General features: G+C 38.8%; 1 long non-coding RNA gene across 1 annotated transcript; it reads right to left on the bottom strand.

Annotated features, from left to right (window-relative positions):
- Positions 1-14,003: 14,003 nt before the first annotated feature.
- Positions 14,004-21,845, bottom strand: LOC104689839. The gene is made up of 2 exons (XR_002045576.3): positions 21,603-21,845; positions 14,004-20,323 (listed from the first exon to the last, which is right to left on the bottom strand). It is a non-coding gene; the product is annotated as an uncharacterized LOC104689839 (long non-coding RNA).
- Positions 21,846-24,738: the final 2,893 nt, after the last annotated feature.

Below are 24,738 nucleotides of genomic sequence, written 5' to 3'. Positions count from 1 at the left end.
TTTTTTATAGGGATGATATTTCAGCATTATCAGATGTCTTCTCCCCTAAAAATTTAGTAAAGCCTTATCCCTCTGTTGGCATGGATGTGTTACACAGCTTGGGGAAAATGTATCATAGACCTTGAACCTGAGAGAATTATTTCCATTAGAGATTAGTTGCTTTAAAGAGTTCATGTTATTACATAAATAACATTCAGTTAAACCATTTTAAATTTTTAAGACCATCATTAAGCTGTGAGATTCTTCATATTGCAACAGCCAAAATTTAAACTCTTTGATAAATATGCAGGTAGAATAAATTTCAGTGAAATTATGGAGAAAACATCCATAAAGAAAATGTCAGTGAGTTTACTTTTGGAGCATTTCTAGGCTGAGCTCAGACAACTAATCCATTTGTCCATTTTTTGTTATTTTTTAGATATCTGTCATCTTGTACTCCAAGGCTCAAGGCAATAAAATACAAATGTAGCAATCTTGTAGAAAGAGCAGTGACGTCCTTCCCTGGAACATAGTTCAGACTGGAATGTAACTACAAGGACCTGTCTGAATCTTTATGAAATGCATTCTTGAATTCCAGACATCTGATGGTCATGTCCCACATAGTGATTGTGAAGTAAGTGCTAGATTTGTCTTCTGAGATAAGTGAGCTTGTGGGGCTTTTTACAGGTTTTCTTGGTTGTCAGTGGAGACAAATATGTCTTATAAAATCAGACTATTAGATCTTGCAAAATGTTCAAAATTTACAACTTATTTTGGTGTTTAGTTTCAGATAACCAGAAGTATCAAAAAGAAGATGAGACATAAAAGTGAGTTAAATTGAAAATGGAGAACTTAAAAAAAAAAAATTAACTTCTATGGAAAGGTTATTCAGAAGCTAACTAGTGCACAACTTTTATGAGAGCAAGTTAGTATTCATTTTAGATATTAGACTTATTAATTTTAGAATTAGACTTAGTCACCTAAGAATGTATATCTGTTTATTGAAGTATTCAATAGTACTCATGTAACAAAACAAAGCGTACTAAACAAATGAATTGCAATGAGTCATTGCTGTGTTTCCTGGAGTCTTTTTCTAGTCTTGATTTTCTTCTCAAGAATCGTTCACATTTTGTGGAAAAGGGATGTAAAAATGCTCTTTCGAATTTCACTGGATCTTGATTCATGTATTCGTAATATAATTCTCTTTGTAGAATTAATAAATTGAACTTTTCAACGCTTTATTTTGTGGGATATCCTGAGTGACATATTTATTCTACTAAAATAATAAAAAATACACATAAACTAAAACTTTGGCCAAGTTCAAAATTTTGAGTTACCAGAAATTAAAAATAATTGAGTGAATAAAAATCAGAATTTTGAATATTCTGCAAAAATACAAAAAGAGGTTCAAAATACAACCTCCTTTTAATTCTGTATCTTTCACAAATGATGCATTTCCTATGCTGTCTTATAAAAGTTGCCATACCTTTTAGTGAACCTTGTTGTGATATTATTTGTGTTTATAAAGAATAAGACACTTGATGCTTTTGTTTCAAAGCAGATTTTTTCAGTCTGTTATGCTGACACCTTCAGCAGCACTTGACATATGTTCCAAGAAAATACTTGGTGACAGGAAAGTCTGGCTCTGAGTATCAGAAACAGACACAACTGTGTTTTTAGTTACCAAAAAATGTAAAGGTTCTTACCTTGCAGTTTATGGTCTGCTGCCATGCAATAATTCCTTACTGACAGAAACACACTTCTCTGTAGATCCTTCTTCACTCTCTGCAGATGTCAGGTTCTTCGATCCTTCCTCACTCTCTGCAGATGTCAGGTTCTTCAATCCTTTCTTTTTTCCACTGTTTTCCTCCCTGCCTGCTTTTTTTTAGCACCTGACTGTAATCACAGATGTAAAACACTATGACTCATAATCTAATACATTCAAAACTGTCATTAGTGTGCCCAAGCATCCAGTTGCAGACTAAATTCTCTTTATTATCCATTTTATTTTTTCCACAATCAAGACTTTTTTATTTGCTATTCTAGAAATAACATTATTTAAAATCAATTAACATTTAATACTTTGATACAATGCATTATACAATGTGTACATGCACCAACATCAAAGTGATGCAAGGATGTTCTAGGAGGAATAGAATTGTCAAGCAATGCCAATAGAAAATAGTCACAATGCCAAAACTTTTCAGGTACCTAATATTCATAGGCACCTCTGTGATCAACTTTAAAATAAAACATCTCACAGGAAAAATAAGCAAACCCTTATTTCTTAAGAATCAGAGCACAACCACTGGCCTGTTACAACAAAAGATTGCATAGTTGAAATACTCCTTTTACAGATAATGTGATCAATGTTTCCCATGAAAGGTGCTTTAAGACATACAAATTAGGAGTCAGAGTGTATTGCGAAATGCTTTTTAACAGGAAGAGCTGCAAATAAAGAGCAGGTGGCTGACTGTATTATGTATGTTATCTATATAATGAGGTAGACATTTATATAATCATAGAATCACAGAAAAGTTTGGGTTGGAAGGGACCTTAAACATTATCTAGATCCAACCCTTCTGCCATGGGCAGGGACACTTTCCACTGCACCAGGTTGCTGTGAACCCCATCTAACCTGGCCTTGAACATTTCCAAGGATGGGGCATCCACAACTTCTCTGGGGAACCTGTTCCAATGCATCGCCAGTCTCATAGTTAAGAATTTCTTTCTAATATCTAATCTAAAACTACTTTCAGTTTAAAGCCATTCCCCCTTGTCCTGTCACTACATGCCCTAGTGAAAAGTCCTTTTCCATCTTCCTTGTAGCCTCTTTTAGGTACTGGAAAGTTCTGGTAAGGTCTCTTCAGAGACTTCTCAGGCTGAACAACCCCAACTCTCTCAGCCTGTCTTCACAGGAGAGGTGCTCCATCCTTCTGATCATCTTAATGACCCTCCTCTGGACCCACTCCAATAGGTGCACATCCTTCTAGTGTTGGGGACCCCAGAGTTTGATTCAGTACTGCAGGCAGGGTCTCACAAAAGTGTAGTACAGCAGTAGAATCAGACCCTCTGGTCATCCTTCTTTTAATGCAGCCCAGGATACTGTTGGCTGTCCAGGATGCAAGTGTGCCCTGACAGGTCATGTCAGGCTTCTCGTCTACCAACACGCCCAAGTTCTTCTCCTCGGGGCTGCTCTCAATCCCTTCTCCATCCAGACTGAATTTGTGCTTGAGATTGCCCTGACCAGTGTGCAGGAGCTTGCACTTGGACTTGTTGAACTTCATGAGATTTGCACAGTCCCATCTCTCAAGCCTGTCAAGGTCTCTCTGGATGGCATCCTTTCCATCTGGCATGTCAACTGCGCCACACAGCTTGGTGTCATCAGCAAACTTGATTATTTAATTTTGATTATTGAATGCAATGGCTATCCTGGGACTAAGTAAGTATGGAGAAAATTGATGGGACAAAATCTCAGGTCAATATCCAAGAAGACAGAAGAATTATTCCTGAGCAGTGATCTCTCAGTTATGTAAAGGAAGACATCAAAAGGTGTACCTGTGCAGTTAGAATAACCTGTTTGTATCAGATGGATACAAATGATAAGCCACTCTATTCAGGAATGTGAGCAGGAGAAGTTTAAAAAAATATCTACTTAAAAATATACTGAAAATTTCTGGTAAGAATATTTAGAAACAACAAATGCAGGATTCAGAATCTACTCTTCCTGAAAAATCAAAACAGTTTTGAATCTAGATCTTACATTTTTGTATTTCACACACATCTAAATATTCACTATTTCTTAAAAAAAAAAAGTAAATTAATCTGATGTATGAGATTTTTTGTTCAAGCCCCGTTAATTATCTCTTGGCCTTAACTCTAATTGAAATAATGCTTCAGAGAAACATATCAAACATACCTCTTCTTACAGAAATTATATGAACTAAAACATCAAATACACTGTACATTTAAATCAGGTTTTCAAAATTAATGTTTCAAGTATCACAGTTTTTGGAAAGCCTTTTCTCAGTCAGTAATGTGCTTGAAAACTCTGAGGTAACATCCACCAAACTGAAATGTGAGGAGGTCAGGAGCAGGTGAATTGCAGAGCATCATTCTGTGATAAAGATCTCAAACCTCAGGAACTCCACTGGAGACACATCTGTTGTTTTTGTGAAATATGCATCATCATTAATATTTTCTTAAAGCTTCTGTATGAAACCCATCTCAAAAACAAGTTTACAGGAAGTCTTATGAACTGCATTTCAAATACAGAGGATGTGGAAAAGTGCCTTTTTCCCCCCCTTTCAAGACCTTTTATAAAAATCCTGTAGCTTAACTCAAACTGAGGACTGACTTTATCATAAGTACATATTCCCACAATACCTTCCAGTGAATGGCCATTTTAATTAGGAGAAGGCAAAGCAACTCTGCCTTTTTGTTGCACTATAGGATAGGGTGGGCGTGGTTTTGAACTCTGCTTTTAGCTTGCTTGTCCCTTTCCAAGTGGCAGAACTGTAAAAGATGACGGAGTTTTCTTACACAGGGATTGCACTTCTTTGCACAGGTAAAGTCTGCTGCTCATTGATCTGCGTTCCTTGGGACTTACAGCAACTGGGTCTCACATGTCCATAGCATCAGTGCAATTCCAGCCAGTTAAGACAAATGCATGTGATGTATTGTTACTATAAAAGCCCATATGTTGTTCAGTTAAGAAAAAATGCAGCTCTTAGCGCAAAGAAAGTTGTTAGCTGTTATTTGTCTGCTTTGAGAACTCTCTCCTATTCCTGAACTGTCTCTCAGAATATATAACAAAATGCACTGGTGCTGGTTACTTATAGCTTCTCAAAATTAATTACCCTACTGACAACGAGCTCATTTTTTGTTTACTGTGGAAATGAAACAATTCACCCACAAACATTTACCTCATAGAAAATACTTGCTGGGTTATGACTGTGTCTTTGTCCTGGAATATTTCCACTTATTTCAGTGGAGTTACCCCAAGATTTTTCCCTTTACATTCAATCCACCTGTCTGAAGTCTGTGTTGAATTTATAATCCTATTTATATTTTGAAAAAGTCTCAGAGCAACAAATACTGAAAGCCTGAGGTTTTGTGTCTGTATATGCCACAGAGTAAAAGAAGGAAATGTCATCTTTTAATTAGCAGGGAGTGTGGGGTTTTCTGGTTCTCGCCTTTTAATCTATATTATGATCAAAACATTTGCAAATCAACTGACTTGAAAACTGTGTTAGAGAGGTCCCCTCAAAATCCCAAATATTCTTTGCATTCATGTTTTTCTGAGAGAAAAATAAATCCAGAGATTCTATGCAAGGGTATCTTCCTTGTAGCCTTCAGAAGACTCCTTTGCTCCTCTGGAAAACAACATATTCTGCAAGTCTTGGTTTCCACTTAAAACAATAGCTTTCCCTTTGAGGACTGAGGGGAAAAAAAAAAATAATTAAATTTAGAAAATATACATTTCTGCATCTTGGCGAATTTAACCCCAATGTGATTTTAGGTCTGTTTATTATTATTTCCAACACACTTGTTTTTCTGTCTGAATACCAAAACCCAGCATAATTCAGGACTCTAATGTATTCTGAAGCATATGAGACAATTTTTCCAAATGCCAACAGCTTTCAATTCTGCAGCTCTCTATTTGTAAGATGAAGCACTTTTCTTTATTTTTCAAATGCATTCTCAGCACCTGTCCTTTCAGAAAGAACTAAAGTGCCACCAAGTTCACTATAAAACATTAAGGACCTACAAAAACTTGCATTAATTTTATTTCTTTTATAAAAGATGTCTTGCTTTTTGCATTGAGGTTTTATTTGTGTAGAGCTTTGTCTGAAACTGGCTCAGTTCCTACACCTAACCATTAAAATGGAAGTGTAAAGTCATGAAGCAGGAGGAGGGAGACTGAGACTATTTAGCTTGGAAAAGAGGAGGTTCAGGAGAATATCATTAATGTCTACAAGTACCTGAAGTGAGGGGGTGAAGAAAAGGGATCTGTTTCTTCTCAGTGGTGCCTAGCAGACCAGTGGCAATGAGCACAAACTGAAGTGCAGGAGGTTCCCTCTGAACAGCAGGAAACATTTTTTCACTGTGAGGATGACTGAGCACTGGCACAGGCCTCCCAAAGAGGTTGTCAAGTCTCCATACTTGGAGATATTCAAAAGCTACTTGGACATGGCCCCAGGCAACCTGCTCTATGTGGCCCTCCTTGAGCAGGGCAACTGGCCCAGATGACCTCCAGAAGATGTGGACAGCCCTTTAGGCAACTGTAAACCTGAAATTACAGTGCCACAGGGCCAACCTAGGGCATCCAAGAGGACCATGTATCTGTCGTTTCAGAGCTTCTAGCTGAAATTGCAGTGCTAGATATGTATTTTAAATTAGAGTTTACTCTAGAAGTCTGTAAAGTACATTATTTTACCTTTGACTGAAGCAAACCCTACACTCTGCAGAATGAACAGATTGAAACCCCAAGAGGAGCCTAAATTTCAGAAAATACATTATCTGGCAGCAGGAAAAGGCTAGGACCTCAGAACAAATATAACCAGGATCTGCTGAATCTAGGAAGGGTAAGCAAGTAACACTAATTTTTTTTTCTTTTCGGTCTCCTTAACTTTATCTATCTTCTGCTGCCCAGTGCTCAGTGGTCATGGAAGAAGTATGAACTGGTCATTGTACTTGTTATACCTGGAAAGAATGATGGAGGAAAGAGAACTACATCAGATATACCAACTGAAAATCTAGGCTCTACTGGTATTTAAAATTATTACCCAAAAATAATGGCACCTGAAAAGCCTGCCTGTTACTGTTTCACTGAATTCCAACTTTATTTGGCAAACCTGACAGCAAGTAGCGGCTTAAGAAAATAGTCTACCAAAACCTTCAGACTTTCTAGGCTTCTGCATAACAGAAGTTATGCCACTGCCTAAAACTTAAAATGTTGTTTGAAAAACTAACAATATTGCTCCCCCCAGTATATTCTAATTTAATCTTTAAGTCAATTTTAAGCACTGTGTCTTGATTTGCATTGGGCTAGGCAGGCTTCTAAGGTGATTATTTTGCGCAATCTCATTTTGGAAGGAGTCATGCTGACTGTCTGGCTTTTCATCTGTCTCAAACCCTTACCAAAAGGATAAGGGAAAGTGAAATAATTTTTAATGATTTAGACAAGACAGGTTGTCTGCTTACTTGTACTAGAGGTTATTTAATGATAAATTTTGTGCTGATTATTGTACAAGTTTGCTAAGTAGGAAAACCTACAGGCCAAAACAAGTCCTTCATGAAAATTATAGCAAATCTTTGTAGATTGTTTTTCAGAGTGTTCTAATGACTAACACAAGCTTTCAGAACCTGAGCCAGTGTGTGAAGTAGTCAAGCACCTTTTTTCTTCTCTCTGCCAGTGAAATCAGTGGGAAATGCAGGTGCCTGGCACTCTTCAAGATGAAGAGTATACCTTGTCTAACTGAAGAGTTGAGGCCATCCCAATGGCGCATCACAAGATATTCCTGGTGTTTACCAAGCCTCAGTTTAAAGGTGGGGATAGTTATTATGTTTGTGGTAAAGACTCGACTGAGTGCACCTACAGTGGCTCACACTTTAAGAGCCTTTTAACTTGAGAATATTGTTAAAGTGTTGGCAGTATTTGAAAACCTACAGTGTCATCAGCACTTTATCTGTTCTTATGTGCGAGAATGTTAAAATCTCATTACAGTCTATCATCTGGTGCTACATGCACTCTGAAAATATTGCCACAATACTAGAATAGGAGGGAAGTAAGATCAAGGAATTCAGTGCTGATTCTTGGGAAGATAGAGGGAGTTTGTGTAGTAATTAACAGCATTTTCAGGGGTTCAAGTCTGAACAGTGATTCAACATACTCAAATTTGATAAAATTTTTATACCTTTCCTTTATTTTTTTTGGGTGGGATTCCTGGAAGAGACCACTGGGACACCAGCAATCTGGGAAATATCCCATGGCAGCATCATTCTTGGAAAGATACTGGAAACTATCTATATGAATATGTAATAATGGAAATGTACTTCTACCTTATTTTGAATCCTTACACACAGGCATATATGCCTGCCAGGACTTTATCATTCATTTCTCCAAACAGAACAGGTGAAACCTGCAGAATCAACAATAATTATTTGTTCTTTCCCTCCTTCTTTCCTCCTGACTCCATGAAAGATTCTTGGTCTGTTATCTGTTCAGTTCTTAGCTCGCTAGAAGGAGCCAGAGCTCAGCCACTCTTCGTTCTCCTCTGTGTGCTCAGCCCAGTGTTATAAGAATGGTGCTCTTAAAACCACAGACTACAGAGAGTGAGGATTTAGAAATGCTCAATTTAAATAGTTCTTGATGCTTCTACATTAGAATTCCTTATTTCTTGACTACTGACATTTCACTAATGCCATATAGAAGTTCATTTATGACTAAATCTGAGTTATTAAAGAAAGATGTTGTAAGTTAGAGATGCTTGGAAACAAGAGCTATATTACCAAGTGATTTCTCTTATAAATGAACAGCTGGTATCAAAATGTCAAAGTGCAAATAAGTGGGACGATTATCTTAATTCAACAAGTTAAAGGGCTGGCATATCCAATGGAATGCTACGACAGACCTTGCTGTACAAAAGAATAATTAAGATTAATAATGCTTCAAGTGAAAATTCAGGTTTATATTTGCATGAATCCCACACAGTGAAATGTCTTAACTGACAATATTTTATTAAGTAAAACTTCTACCAACTGAGGCAGGATTATATTTTTGTTTTAATCTGCCTCTACAGTGACAGTTAAATAAATGGTTTATTTTATTTCAGAATTAAATTAATTGCTTCAATGAATTGCTGGAAGCTGCAGCATGTGCAAGTCATTGCTGGATTTGGAGTCTGATGGCACTTGCCTCCTGCTCCAAGCTAAGACAGCTGTTACTTGTAAAGGTATTTACTATTGTATCTGCAGGCCTTCCAGGCTTTCAGTGGGATAGGGATTTAGTCTAAAAGTTCTCATATACTGCTTATGTCTTATCCTTTGTACTGAAGTGCAGTATACAAAGTACCACAAAAGCAACAGAAAGCATTCAGTTTCACTCCATAACTTCTGGAGTTACTGGAAAAACATTTCATAGGAAAATAACTTGGATACGGGACATGTGGATTGACACGATGTAGAAGTGCAGAAGCTAAGGGGCTGATGCGTATGTCTCAAACATCAATAGGTGGATAGCCATGGAGCCAGCCAGGGTTGCTGCTGAGACCACACTGCGAGAAAGAACTAAATGTGGCTGAAGATGGGGGCTACACAGAGATAGGGCACATTTTTCTGGGACAAACATCCTTGTTCTGGCTCCTGGAGATAAGCACTGCACAGTACAGCATAAGTGCAGGAATGAGGTCAAGGAGCAGTCATGGACTGTCTACCAAAGTCCAACCAAGAAGCTCTGAAGCCCTCAACCCATTTCCAGAAAGGTTTAGAAGAATGAATTGTTTATGGTAACTAATTTGCATAGAAAATGAGAAACTTAGCTCCAGGGCAGGGAAAGCTTGTCTCAGAAAGGTAACCTCATGAAACCTGGGCAGAGCCCCCAGGGCCCTGCACACCCCACCATCTGGATGGACACTGGGGCTGGGAGTGGTGATCTTCTTTTCTTCATTTCTTCCTCTCTGCTTCTCTTCAATCTCTCTCTATTTCAACCTACCCCTTATTCCAAATCTGTTGTCATTTAGCTTATACTGTAATATAAGACACTAACTTAGACAATTTCCATGCCAAGTGTATAATTTCCTAATAAAATTGTAAGTTTTTGTAGACCCTCTGCCTTTTGCCACTCCTTTTTGATTGCAGGCATCTACAAATCTTGTATGCTGCAAGGGTGGGGCATCATACATGCCTGGTCTGCCTCATTCACTGCAAAAGCTTAAAATAGGATTTTCTGAAGTCCAGATAAAAGTTGTTCTACTTTAAAAGCAAGCTGACTTTATTTCATTTTTTAATTTTTACTTTTAGCTCAGATATGCATACTGTGAAACATTTGTCTTTGATCTTATGCACTTATGAAAATTCACAAGTTGATTTGTTTTCTCCCTTCTCCTTACCCGACTTCTTCTATAAAATGTTGAGCCAGAAGAAATGTATATTTTGTCATGGACATCCACTTCAATACTTCTGGAAAGAAGTTCTGAGTTAAAATACTCACTATCAAGACTCTGAGTTGTTAGAATGCAGTAATCATCCTGGGAGGTAAGAAACGAGTGAAAATACTGCTTGTCCCATCACAGCATATTTAATAACCTTTTCAGTAAGTCTACAACTCCTTCTTCAGTAAAGTTCCGAGTTACATATTTGCTTAATAGCTGGGAATTGTGTAGCTGTCCGGTAGGATCTAAGAAGTAGTCATGATACTAGAAAGTCTTTTTTCCATATTCGGCAAGCTGATGTGAATAATAATTTTCTTGTAAAATGATTAGAAGGATTAATTTAGTGACCAAATACCAAGTGCCAACTCAAAAAACTAGATAAAAATAGTTAAATTAACCTTGTAAACTTAGGGAAAGTAGCACCCTGTTAGTTCTAGAAGAATAAGCCACATCACTCTGTCTCCCTGGAGTCTGTCAATGAGGAGAGCTAATGGAATCTGAAAATATTCCAAAGACCTTCTAGGCTGAAAGATTCAACAGCAAGATTTGGGAGTCAGTACTTTTCTGTCTGAATTCTTCTCTTTCCCAGAATTTCTCTTCCCATATTACACCTACAGATGAGGTCTGAGCACTCCACTGGAATCCAGAACATTTTGCTGATAGCAGGCATCTAAAAAGCCAAAAGGAATTGATGGAAAATTGAAGAAAATTGCCATCCCTACCTCTTTCTGCTTTGTCTTCAGCATAAGCATTCTATTCTTTCAGATTTCTAGAGTGTGATTTATTTGACTTAACAAAATTTACAAAAAGATTCCCTGGGTTTTCACCCTGTCATGGTTTAGCATAGTTTGGTTTTTTAGTAAAGAAGGCTCCATCAGTCATGGAAGCGATTCCCTTGCAAAGAGAGCTTCCTCTATGACTTGACAGAACCTATCAACTGGCTAGTTTGAATATTGACAACTTTTTAAGCCACTTAAGAAGCTTGACACGCCCCTGTGATCCACATTTAAGACCGAACAGAGCCCGGGAAAGCTCTCTTGTCCTCCGGCTTTCAGACAGGTAGCAGGGGGGGCCTGCAGGTGGCCCAGCGGGGCCAAGCCGGGCCTTGCTCGGCCCGGCTGGGTCGGCCGTGGTGCGGCCCTCTTCCATCCGCCGCCCCCCCCACAACCCTGCTCCATGCAGGCAGCCGCCCTCCACAGCTCTGCTCCGCGCCAGCGGCCCTGGCACGGCCTGGGCTCGTCTGGGGCCGCTGCCCCGCTGCCCGGCAAAGATCATGTGACCAACAGCGATAAGTGAACTCCAGCTGCAAGGCCCGGGTGAGATTAACCCTTTTTTAGTGCTTTAAGTTTCCTCCAGAACAGATGAAGCCTGCAGACATCAATCCTTTCCCAAACCAGAGGAAGAGGGAAGGTGAAGGCACGTGAAGAAAACGCCATAAAGACACCAAAGTCAGTGAAGCAGGAAGAGCTAAAACCCTGAGGGAGGAGAAAGAGGAGATGCTTCAAGCTTAGAAGCTGAAATTCTGTTGTAAAGCTATGGTGGTGATGGGCTATGATATATCAGAGTACCCGTTGTAATTTCATGAAAGCATGGGGGGTGGAGCATTCAAATTGTAATTGTGAGCAAAAGTACTTGTGCTGAAATAAGCAAATGACAGTAGCTGTAATTTGATGAGGACCCTTGCTCCCAGGGGAGGAGGAGGGCCTCTATTCCTAGAGATGAAGATGGTGCCAGAGGTAGGTGAAGAGAACCTTTGTTTCTGAACAGCTCAACCTAAAAATGGTACCCCATCAGCTCAAGATTGGACCTTCAGAAACAGTTGTGGGGAAAGCTGTAAGTCGAGGGAAGGGACTTTCACATGTGAGCAGAGAACCAACCCAGGCGGCTGGCTCGCTTTGACATTGAAGCCATGAGAGAACTGTTTCTTGTGGAGATGTCTCCATAGCATGAGCAAGAGAGATTCCTGTCCCTAAGTGAACTGAAAAAGATTATTATAGAGGTGGTAAACTGACTGAAAATCTCAAGAGTTTTCTTTTTACGTTGTCAGAGGGGGAAGGGAGAAAGGTAGGAGGAGGAAAGTGTTCTGAAGGTTTAGCCTGATTTTTCTTCTTTCTTTTAGGTCTGTTAATAAACTTCTTTATATTCTTTTAAGTTTTGTGCCTGCTTTGCGTTTTTCCTAATTCTTATATCACAGAAGCAAAATAAGTAAGTAATGGATATTTTGAACTGAACCACTACACACCCTAAACTGGGTCATATTAAAACTGGCAGACAGTAAACAGGCAAGAATTGTGTCTGTAATCCTGGTTTTGCAGCAATGAATTTGGACACTGTCTCGGTTTTGAAAGACAGCTGTCTGCTAAGGAAGGCAGAGGCCCCCCTTGAAGTGGCAGATATAACCCCTTTTCCCTCCAAGTTATTATATTTTGAAATCAAGAGCCCTTAGGCGAAGATGTGGGAAATAGGAATAACAGTTCTTTACTATATATATGTATGTATATAACCAGTCAAACAAAAACAACAACAACTCTGGCAGTAACAGCAATCACAAACCCAGTCCCAGCCTTCTCGGCTGTCGGGCCCTTTCCCCTCGGGTGCAGTTCCGCTCGCAGCCGGCAGGGGCGCTGGCGGCTCCCGGTGAGCAGGGCAGGTGCGATGGTTCCCCCGCGGCTGCAGGGGGCGCTCCGGAGCGAGCTCGGGAAACCCGCGGCTCTGGTGCCCTGGGATCCCGGGAAGGATGGAACAAAGGCTTCACAAACCCCTGGGCAGTTGATCCCGGGCTCTCAGGAACAGCAGGCTGGAACGGCAGGGACGGACGCAAATCCCGGGTGGCAGGCGAGATGTATCCAGATGGGAGAACCCCACGGAGGCCCAGGCAGGCAGGGCGAGCAGGGCTACAGCGTAGCGAAAGCTCGAAGCAGCAGCGGGGCAGGGCAGCCACAGCCCGGTCTCCAGCAGGGCAGGGAAAGCGGCTTTTGGGGTCCCGGCGTTGTTTCCAGCAGGAAGAAAAGAACGGCCAAAAAGAAAGAAGCAGCAGCTCCTTTCTCTGCAGCTTCTCTCTCCAGACGCTCCGAGCGAACTCCCCCCACACCCAGGTGTAGACAAAAGAGTAGCCAGGCCCGCCCCACTCCCCTTTTTGTCTTTCTTAAGTACAGCTATTTGTCCCCTAGCAACATGCATATGGGAGAAAATTCCTTTAACAGGAAAAAAAACTAAGACTAAACTAAAACCCCAACAGGCACAGACTTCTTCTATTCAAATTATTACCGACAGTTTTTACACCCATAAACTGGATTTATGAGGCATAGTTCCAAATGTTAAAAGTCCTACTTCTACTTTAAACATGCTGGTGTTTTTAATTTTCTGTTATAATGATTAAGTATATATAAAATAGATGCATTTATATGCCATGTATTCCATGCCTCCACAGTAAGTTATAAATGTAGGATGAAGAGAGGAGAAATGGAAAATTAAACAGGTCATATTAAGTGCTGCCTAAATGATGTTTAATGTTGCACAGCTTATATTCCATACACAAAGAATACAACTGCTGGACTTGCATTATTATTTATTCTGTAGACAAAGACGAAAGTCTTCCGTTAGTAATATGGTTAAATGTTGGCCTCTGAGTGTCACTGAATAGCAGTAAGAACTGGCAAGGCTACACACGACTGTTCAAGTTATGCTTCTGTATATTGTTCACAGTGATCATACAGTGTTTTCTATCCAGTGCCAATTTAATAACTGAACACGTAGATGTCAGGATATTTGGCTTTAGTGGACTTCAAGGTCAACAGGCTTCAAAAAAGAGTGACTTGATTAGTTTAAAGATGAGGGAAACATCAGGCTGTTCTATGGTTGTGCTTTTTCTTTTTTTTTTTTTTTTTATGAGCACAGGAAGGGTTAGTTGAGGAAAATACTGATAACTAGACAATGAATTTATTTGTGTATTCTTGCTTCAATTGGTTAAATTAAATCAGTCTTATTCTTGCTCAATAAGACTGATTTAATCCATTGCAAGAATGAATGCTAAACACAGTTGAAAGATTTTGACAATCTCAGTAAATTCCATCAACAGATATTTTTTGCCACCATTTCAGGTATAGTGTTAGCAATTATTATAACATTAATTATGTCTATCCTGATACTTCTGGAACCCACTGATTTTTCCTGGCCAACTGCTTTATACTAAGGGCAACTGAGGAAGCAGGAAGACATAGATTGTGAAATTCCACTTACACTTGCAACACTTTGGCAGTGAAATGTTTTAGACTGAAAGTATAAGACTAGATACAGATATGCTATGATGAATGCATATGCTTGACTTTTCTGGCCTTGAAGGTCCTGTAAGACCTTCACAGTACTTTGCTTCCCCAGGATGATTAAGGAAGAAAAAAAAAAACCAACACATACCCATTTACCATAAATCTCTTAATGAGTTATAAATAATCTCAGCTCAAGATACTATAAAGGACTACTTAGCATTTTGCTTATGATTTTACATAATTCATCTAAATATAGTCAATTGCAGAGCAGATTTATTTTTGTTGTGGGTGACATTTTAGATGGTAGCTTGATCACTTTGTTTCATAATGATATCCCGCATATCTATTTTGGTGTATCTGTAGAACTTGAATCAAGCTACCTTTTCTATTCTTACTCTTCAAAGCCTCTGGTAACTCTTCCATTCCTGACTGTATAATGACATTGTATGTTTAGATAGATATATAGATATATATATATATATATGCAGATGTATATATAGCAAATACACATATAGAACATTATTAGCTCGGTACTTATGTAAAATAGCTTTTCAGGGTTAACAACACCAGTATTCAGATGGGCTAGTCTTTCAACCATGTGGGCAGACAATCTCTTTTCATACCCTTACAGCTTTACATTCAAAGCTGAAGTCACCCAAGCATATGATCATGTCCTAAATATAATTGTTCATATAGTTCTACTCTTACTCAGCAAAAACTTTAAGGCTGTGCTTAAAGTTAACCAGGGTGTTACTGGACTGAGACCTTTAGCAGGAGATGATGAAAAGTTTGTATTTCCTAAGAGTTCTACAGCGACAGAGACAGAATCACTAAAGAAGAAGAAATTCTCTAACTCAGAGAAGGGATGGGGGATTTGTCACCATAACTGATTTTTAAGGTCAAGGGAAATAATTGTGATTAATTTCCTCCCACTTATTTTGAGTCTCAGCTGAACATTTGTTGGATAATATTCAAAAGATGTTTTATAACTGTTGCCACAAAACTGAATTGAAGGGGCTATTCAGTAAAGGACACTAGATGTTCCTTGGGAGATCACCTCTTGGTGTTACTTCAAGGACACAGTAAAGTATATTGTATCTGAGTTTAGTAAAGACATATATCTTAATTTATTACCTTAAAATGTCAATATTAAGTTCTTTAATGTGGTTTCTTAAAGGTGTGAGGCATATGTAATAGCACTGTCTCTCATGTCTCATCCCCTTTTTTTATTCCAGACTAACCACTTAGACCCACTAACCACTTTCAAGCAAATTTAAATAAAACCTGCAAGTCTCAATACGTACTTTGTGAAAATAGGCAGATAGAGCAAAGAAAGACTGTAACATCCCAGCAACAGAAATTCTGCAGGACTCTGGTTCTTACCAGGCATCAAAACACCCATAGAGGTGTTCATCATAACTGAACATGCCTCTGAATTTCTCCCATAATTTTTACTATTGATGAAAGGTATTTCTTCACAGTACTAGGGCTGTTTCTTACTGCATGTTTTCTTTCTGCATGTCTTACAGGTAAAACCATTTAAAAATTGTAGCCAATGATGCAAAGTGCCAAACCTGACACCTCCACTGATGGTTTCTTGCTGAACCACATATTTCATTTATTCTTGTATTAAAATCTCTGCTCCTAGGCGTCCATCTTTCTATCATAGGCATAGTAGGCAGAAATTCATATCCCCTCTAGACATTGCCTCAATATAAAAGGCATAAATCATTTTTTTGAGTGTCTGTAAGTGCACAGCTATTAGTCTAAAAACAGAAACCTATTAAATCTTCATTAAGAAACTCAAGTCAAATATTCCATTGGAAGAGTACTCTATAATAAAATCATACTAATTCCTTTCCTATGGCATCATTGCTGGCAAAGGTTGTCTCCTGTCTCATTCACACCAGTTCTACTGTGTTACATGATTACAGAAGTAATGTCTTTTTAGTCACAGGTCTGCACTGTGAAAAGTTAGAGATGCATTTGAGGACAGGGGCAAGAATTAAACAGGTTTTTTTCCTCCCATTATCTACCATATGTACTACATATAAAGATATAAAGATGATGCACAGATATTACCACAAAAGGAACTAATTCTGTTCTCAGAATTTTGGCTGCTGAAGGAGGGAAGAAAAGGCTGGTAGGGGGAAGAAGAGAGAGAAAAATATTTCCAGAAATAGTTAAGCTAAAATGACTGATTTTTTTCCCCACAAGGAATTTTTGCCAAGCCATCCTTTACCTAGTATTTTGATGTCTCTTCTTATATACTTTACATATTTTGCTGGGTAAAATAGGCATTTGCTGTGGCTTTTTTGGGTACACCCTTGTTCTGACTGGGCAGCTGACAGCTAATTCACGGTATGGCTTTCCAAAATGACCAGGTCTAGGCACTTGCCTTCTCCAGCCTGCAAAATTAATTTAGGCCTCTCCATTTCACTCAGCTGTCAGTTTTCATAACTAGGATAGGGGCTTCACATTTCTCTGTCTTCACATTTTTCTGTCAAATCCTGTTGAGATCGAGCAATGTGTTCAAAAGTACCTGTCATCTGTGACAGATGAAGACAGGGCACAGTCACCTAAGTCTTATTTCATACAGAAACTGAACTTCAAGAAAGAACACATTAGCTGAAACAGAAATATGTTATGTTCCACTTTTGCAAAGTGAATGTATTTGTCAGTGCTATCATGCAAACTATGAAGTCACATAGGGTTGAATTGTACTTGCAAAGAACCTTGTGATGTGAAAATGAAAGTATATTGGAATAATTACTGAATATTACAAACAGTAAATGAAGCTTTTTAGCACCGGGGAATAATAAATAACTGTATCTGAGTATAATTCCTCTTATATCAGTAGGAGTCCTTTCCTGTTTTAAACAGAGACAGAAATAGTCTCAGATACAATAATTTTACTGGTATTAATGATAACTATTATTATCAATAATATTTATTTATTTATTAGCAATTATTATTTCTTACCATCTATTTAGATGGAGTTTTGTTAGAAATCTCATCTATCATAAGGTTTCATCAAAAGTAACAATTTTTTCACATTTTTAAACTTAACATGTCACTGTGTCAAAACGAAATGCAGCTTAACAGGGAAAACTTTACATTGCATAATACTTTGGTTTATGTCTTCTAAGACACGATCATCATTTGGCAGAGGGAGAAAGTCTATGTACTCTAAGTCTACTTGAAGTAACTAATACAGCTATCCACTGGGCAGAATAGGAAAACCTATGAAACACAGGAGTCATTTCTGTGTGAATGTTGCATCTTAAACATAGTGTAGAGCTTTTAATAACAAAAACATAATTTAAACAATGTGAGAGATGATTAAACTGTGACTCAAAATTGGCAGAGCTGTTCTTCTTGTTCTCCTTGCAGCCATGCTGGGAGTAGAGTTGTTGTCAGCAGCATTATATCCTCAGCCTCACAAAGGGAATATTAGCCACAGAGTTTGCAAGTGTGATCATAATTGTATTTGAGCAAAAATCTTCTTTAGAACAGTCATTTTCTGTCTGATAAATGTTTCAGACTTGTAATCTCATCTTCTGACTCTAGCTCCCCACCCTGATCCTTTGTGTTAACTTTTGACACTTGAGTTTCTTCCCACTCCTGGTTCCTGACCTTATTCATTAGGCAAGACCATCTAATCTTTGTCCTCCTCATGTCTATTCTAATCAGTGAAATTTCTGTAATTCCCAACATGGTATTGTGTGATTTCTGCAGTGTATTTCTATGATGAAAACCTAATTTCAGGTTAAAGGTAAAACCAGAGTTTTAAAAATAATTCTGTTGTATTCTCAAATGATATAGTTGCACTGGCTGAAGTGTAATTCAAAAATTGATTTGGTGGATAAACTAATAAGAAATATCAGAGATATATAAATCTAAATCCTTACATCTATTCATCTTGTTTAGGTATTTCTCAGTACCTGTTCACTATAGAGGAAAACTTCTGGAATTTTGAGGACAGTTATAAAACAAAAGTTTCATTTTTATTCTGACTAGGTCATAAAATAATGTTTGATCAAGTGGTTTTACCTGATGAAAGATATCTTTCAGTAGGGCAGGTATTAGCCATCTTTGCTCCAGTTTTATCAACTTTCTGAGAAGGGATTCATGCCAGAAAACATTAATAAAATAAGACTTATCAGGAGTAGCTTTTGGGCCATTTGTCATTTCAGTCCCTAGCTTAGGGGGATCTCAGTGGCAGACAGTGGGGAGGGGAGGAGTGTCTTATGTTGCCTGCAAATACTACTACAGGTGACTACATTTATTACTAGAACTGAGGTTTTGTATTAAAAAATAGCTTTACGTTTGAAATTGTGAAAAAAAGATGCTCTTAACCCTCTTTCCTTTCACCCCTTGCCCTTTGCAAGAAAAGAATTAAATGGTATTCAACCTGAGTGGTCAAGTTAAAAATGGCCAAACCATGGTAAGGGGGTGCATTACAAGTTGTAGAATGCCACAGGCCAAGTAGTAAGGTGGTAGTGGCTGGAAGCACACATTTCTGCCTCTGTCTCTGAATGTGCATGGGATGCCTGAATAGACTGCTTTATATATGAAGGGGGCAGATTAGTGAAGAGCTTCTTGCAAGTGGAAGAATTGTGTATTTTAAAATTATTTTTCTGTTACTTTTTTTTCCTTTCGGGTGACTCTGTGACAGTAAATAAGAAAGATCTGCACAGAGACTATAGTAATTTGGCCTCTTAAATCATATTTGACAAAATGAGATTTGGGAATCTAAATCTAATACATGTTACAAAGCAGTGTGCAGCTGTTCTTAAATCCCTTTTGTTTCCAGATTTTCCAAAGTATTAAGGCATCTAAAAATGCTAGGATGAGTGGGAGGGAGTGGGGGGGGGGGCTGTTCAGGGTTTGATTTGTATCTGTCTCATGGGATTCAGTGTCTAATATTTATGTATTCTTTTCAGCCTTAACTTCCACAAAATTTTGATTCCAAGTAACTGAGTCATCCACTGCTTTGTAAGAATCTAACCAGTTTGGGGGAAAGGGGAAGGGTATGTGGAGGGTGGGTTATACATGGTATGCAAGTAAAACTTGGAATTTAACACAATCATTATTTGACATAATTAGATTTTCCAGTAACCATGAATTAGCTGACAGTAGGTCATGTTTCATTGAATATTTTAAAATGAATATACTTTAGCATTTTATTGGCTATAATGTAACTATATTTAAGTACCTGTCAGTATTTTCATTATGAACCATATTTTGGAAACTGGAGTTTAATTAAGCAGTATCTCTACTGTTATAAATTTTGTCAGGCTGAGAGCTGGCATACAAGCTAAATAGGAAATATTTCACAACATAATTATGGCCCCAAAGGAATTGAAACAAGCAAACAGCACATTCAACTAAGTTCTTAAAGTGCACCTGTTAAAAGCAAAATCTAAGGAACTCAAAGTGAATGAAGCAAGTTTGTTGTATTTTTTTTTTACATGTAACTTAATAAATGTGCAGAATAATCAGCTGGGAGGTGAGCAGGGTTTAAAAAGCAAAACCAAAATTAGATTGTCTGAGGCAGAGGGAGAATATATTATAGAACAGATTTCTCCTGTTCCTCAGAAACCTTACGTCTATTAAATAACCTAAAATCTATGTAGTCAGCGCTTTATGAGCATGTACAATCAAAGTGTAAAATTCATAAAGTAGTCACACAGGAGAAGTGGCATATAAATTTTTTTGCAAATATATCTTCAAGGATTTGTGGAGTCATTTAATAACCACTGATATAATGATAACTCTTGCAAGAGAAGGACAATTTTAAACTTTGAAGGTCATACCTAAGCAGCATCTTCAGCTATTTGTTCTGGAAAAGACGATTCCCTGTGTCTTCATGGTGGAAACAAAACCAGCTATAATTATGAAAGATGCTATTCTGTAGTTTTGCTGTAAAACAGATCAATGGAAAGTAAGTAGAGCGTCTTGAAAAGTAAGTAGGCAGTTCATTTACATTCATCCAGGAATAGGATTAAGCTTCCAGTACTAGTAAATGAGACATTTCCACCTTCAGTTCCATATCCACCTTCAACACCGTTTCTAAAACATATAATACTTTCTCAAGTTAATTTACAATGGCTCTAAAGAACAGTGCAATACTGAAGAGTGTTACAGATTGGAACATTGGTGACGTCCCATCAGTGCAGGTGTTGACAGAGTGGTGAATTAGTGAGATACATAGACAACTAATGGTGAATTATTTTATTTTATCATGTGGTATGAAATATACCAAAAAACCAGAAGGTTAAAATAGATGGTATGAATGTGTCCAAGAAAGATTTTCAGCATGAAAATGTTGGCAGAAAAATGCCCTGACAGAATAGGTGTAAATGATGGAAGAATATGAGAGAAAGGCAGAGAAAAGGTACAGGATTATAGAAAGTGGTTTTGTGGCTGTGTTTTATTTTAAAAAAGAAATTCACAGTCAATTGTGACAACAAAATTACTGTGAAGGAGCATAGTACTGGAGGAAAAAAAAAAACCCTTGAGCAACAGTATGTATATTTCTGACATAGCATATGTTTGACTTGTCACTTTAAATTTGTTTAAAAAAAGTTCAGCATAATTTTAACTTGTCATTTGTTCTGCCAGATTTTCTATTGCCTGTCTCTGCAGTTCTAATGATGTTTCCAATTGGTCTGTCCATATTTCACTTTAGATCTTTTTGTTGTTGTTGCTCCTTACTGTGTTTGGTTTATATGGCAAGGTTTTGGGGGCAAGGGGAAGAGGGGTGGCTTCTGTGCAAAGACACTAGAAGCTGCCTTCATATTGGACAGATTCCCTATACATGTCATTCACTTCAGAGCTGGACTCAATGATCCTTGTGTATCCCTTCCAACTCGGAATATTCTGTGATTCTGTGAAATAGCCATTCCAGCAGGATTAAAGACAACCTCGTCTCTGGCCAAAGTTGAGCCAAGGGGGGATATTTTTAGCACCCTTCTGATACAATAATCAAGAATGTGTAAAAATGTTTTTCAACAGCAGCTGGGAGAGTGAAAGCATGTAAGAGAAAGAGCCCTGAAGATACCAAGGTCAGTGCAGAAGGAGGGGGAAGAGGTTCTCCATCCACCAGAGCTGAGATTCCCCTGCAGCCCATGGGGAAGACCATGGTGAAGCAACTGTGTCCCTGCAGCCCATGGAGGACTGTGATGGTGCAGAGATTCACCTGCAGCCTGATGGAGGATCCCATGCCGGAATAGGTGGATGTGCCCTGAAGAAAGCAATAGCTCACGGACAGGTCTCAGTGGAGTAGGTTTTCTGGCAGGACCCATGCTGGGACAGCCCATTCCTGAAGGACATTACTCTGTAAAAAAGACTCACACTGGAGCACTTCTTGGAAAACTAAAAGCTGTGGGAAGGACCCACACTGGAGAAGTTCATGGAGAACTGTCTTGCAGGGGCGGGATGCCATGCTGGAGCAGGGGAAGAGTGTGGGGAGAAAGGAGAAGAAGAGACAAAGCATTATAAACTGACTTCAGCCCCCCTCCCCATTCCCTATCCTTGTTTTGAATAAGTGGTTTGAGCTATTTAAGGAATCACCATCAAAGGTATCAGCAAAAAACAGGTTTTAATATGAGTTTGTGAAAGTGTGACTTTAGCAGAGTTCTGTGGCAAGGTTCACTCTATAGTTTGCTGCCTAAATAAAGCATATATAGGAAAATATGAGAAGAGTTAGTGTTGAATGTATGTTGGATCTACATGGACGCAAAAGGGTCAGGATGCAAAGTCATCCCTTTCATTACACAGTGATTTAGTGTAGTCAGGCAACTTCACAACCAAACACAAGGTGAGTTTGACACAGACCTCCATGTGAGCTGCTTTTTTCACCTTCCTGCCTTTGGTTTGCCCATATGTTGTCTATAACCTACTGCCACCCATTCCCTCCTTTCAGAGCCTCAGCCATCTCACAGGGTGGGTCAGCAGATGCACTGTGCTGACTCACCTGCTTCTGACAAAAATCAGGTAATCAGTGGTGATAACCAGGTCCTCCTATTATTCCTTCTCTGTACCTTACCTTTCTGAACTCAGGCCATAGTGATATTGTTCCCAGTGAAGGGAGCTTGCATGAATCTCCATCACCAGCCTGCACTCGATAAGAGCTTTAGACTTGCTAACAAGATTCAGTCTACTTCATTACATAGTCTACAAATGTCATCCAGGGAAAGGAGGAATGTTGTGGCACTCTGTGGTAGTTATGTATTAGTGATATGACATCCTGATCATGTTCTCATACTTTTACTTGGGTAATAACTGTCCTTGGAAGTGCTGGCTTGCTGCCTAAAGGACTTGGACATTAATATATCTGCAATGGATTATGGGATGCACAATTGAAGTTGAGTATGACACATTGCAATCCAGTCACTTTATAAAACAATACACTATGTGCTGTGATTAATTTGATAAAAATGCATAAATGCAGTCCAAGTAGACTAAATTCCCATGTTCATGTGATCAGAAAATATCAGAAAATAGCTGATATTCCTCATGTCTGACTGAAGATAAAGCTGGTAGATTCTGAAAAGAAAGGTTTGACAAATGGTGAAGTCAAGTATAGATGAGTTCAGTCATCCAGAGAACAGGCGGGGAGAAAACTTTCTTGTAAAGAATCAGGTAACTTTGTTGTGCTTTGCATCTTGTTTAATAGCTAATATCTTTTCTCTTTTTCTTCATGACTCTAACACTTGGATGTCATGACTAAATTGGATTTTTCACTGCTCACCCACTATTCACTTGTTATCATTCATAAATCTGAATGGGATGTCCTGTAAGTATTTTTTTTGTTACTGAATGGAAAAAACTTTCTTAAGTAGGAAAAATGGGAGCAGGAAGGCATGGCTAAACTGTAAGAATTAATATATATTAAGGAAAAATACTTAGAGTTTTTCAGTAATTAAAAAATCCACCATTGCTATTCAGTAAAGGAAAAAAGTTGCTCAGCTTCAGCCTAATATAAATTCCCATATTTTTAAATTGTTGCTTCCTGAACCATATGATTGACACTTCTTCTATCTTAGAGGGCACATCTGCAAAGAATGTTAAGGTCCTGGAATGCATCCAGAGGAGGGTAACAAAACTGGTGAAAGGGGTGGAAGGAATATCCTGTGAGGAGTGGCTGAGGACTTTGGGCTGGTCTAGTTTTGAGAAAATGAGCATGAAGGGTGACTTCATTGCTCTCTACAGCTTCCTGAGGTGGGGCAGGAGATGGGGAGGTGCTGACATTTTCTCCCTTATATCTTTTGACAGGAATCTTATGTGGGAATTCTTCAAAGATGCAACAGGAGAGTTTCAGACTTGACATTAGGAAGTATTCCTTTACAGAAAAGGTAGTCAAACACTGGAACAGGCTTCCTAGAGAGGTGGTCAGTGCCCCGTGAGAGTTTTTAAGAGGCCTTTGGAATCACATAATCATTAAGACTGGAAAAGACCTCTAAGATCACCAAGTCAAATCGTCAACCCAGCCAAGTCCACCACTAAACCATGTCCCTAGGTGCCACATCTACCTCCCAGTATAGTGACCCAATCCCTTATCCAGGCAGCCTGTTCCAGTGCTTGAAAATCCTTTCGGTGAAGAAATTGTCCTAATATCCAATCTAAACTTCCCCTGGTGTAACCCAAAGACATTGTCCTGTCACCTGTTACCTGGAAGAAGAGACTGACTCCCACCTGGCTACATACAACCTCTTTTCAGGTAGCTGTAGAGAGTGATAAGGTCACTCCTGAGACTCCTTTTCTCCAGGCTAAACAACCCCAGTTCCTTCAGCCTCTCCTCATAAGACCTGTGCTCCAAACCCTTCACCAGCTCCACTGGCCTTCTCTGGACACACTGCAGCACCTCAATGTCCATCTTCCCAGAACAGAATACTATACTCAATTGGTGGCCTCACCAGCCCTGGTCCTGCTCTCCTGCCACACTCTTTCTGATACAGACCAGGATACCATTGGCCTTCTTGGCCTCCTGGCCACACGCTGGCTCGTGTTCAGGCAGCTGTCAGCCAGCAATTCTGATCCTTTTCTGCTACAGTGATTCAAGATTGGATTTAAAAGGCTGGCATTAAGTGGGTGTTCCATTTGCCATAGAACCACCAAGACAATGGGATTATTGAGCAGACTAATGGCCTGATTAAAAGGCTTGCTGATGTCTCCTGACCCAATTGGGACACACAGCTAGCACTAGCAATTCTTACCATCAATAACCAGTGGAGCAGTTAGGGGAGCTCCAAAATCAGAGCATTCTGCTCTGAAAAACCACCAAAGTTGATGACTCCATATGAAATGAAAAGGATTAGTTTCCACTAAGGATA

Source organism: Corvus cornix, chromosome 2 (genome assembly GCF_000738735.6).
Source record: "Corvus cornix cornix isolate S_Up_H32 chromosome 2, ASM73873v5, whole genome shotgun sequence".
Lineage (NCBI taxonomy): Eukaryota > Metazoa > Chordata > Aves > Passeriformes > Corvidae > Corvus > Corvus cornix.
This window is presented reverse-complemented; position numbering and strand designations above follow the sequence as displayed.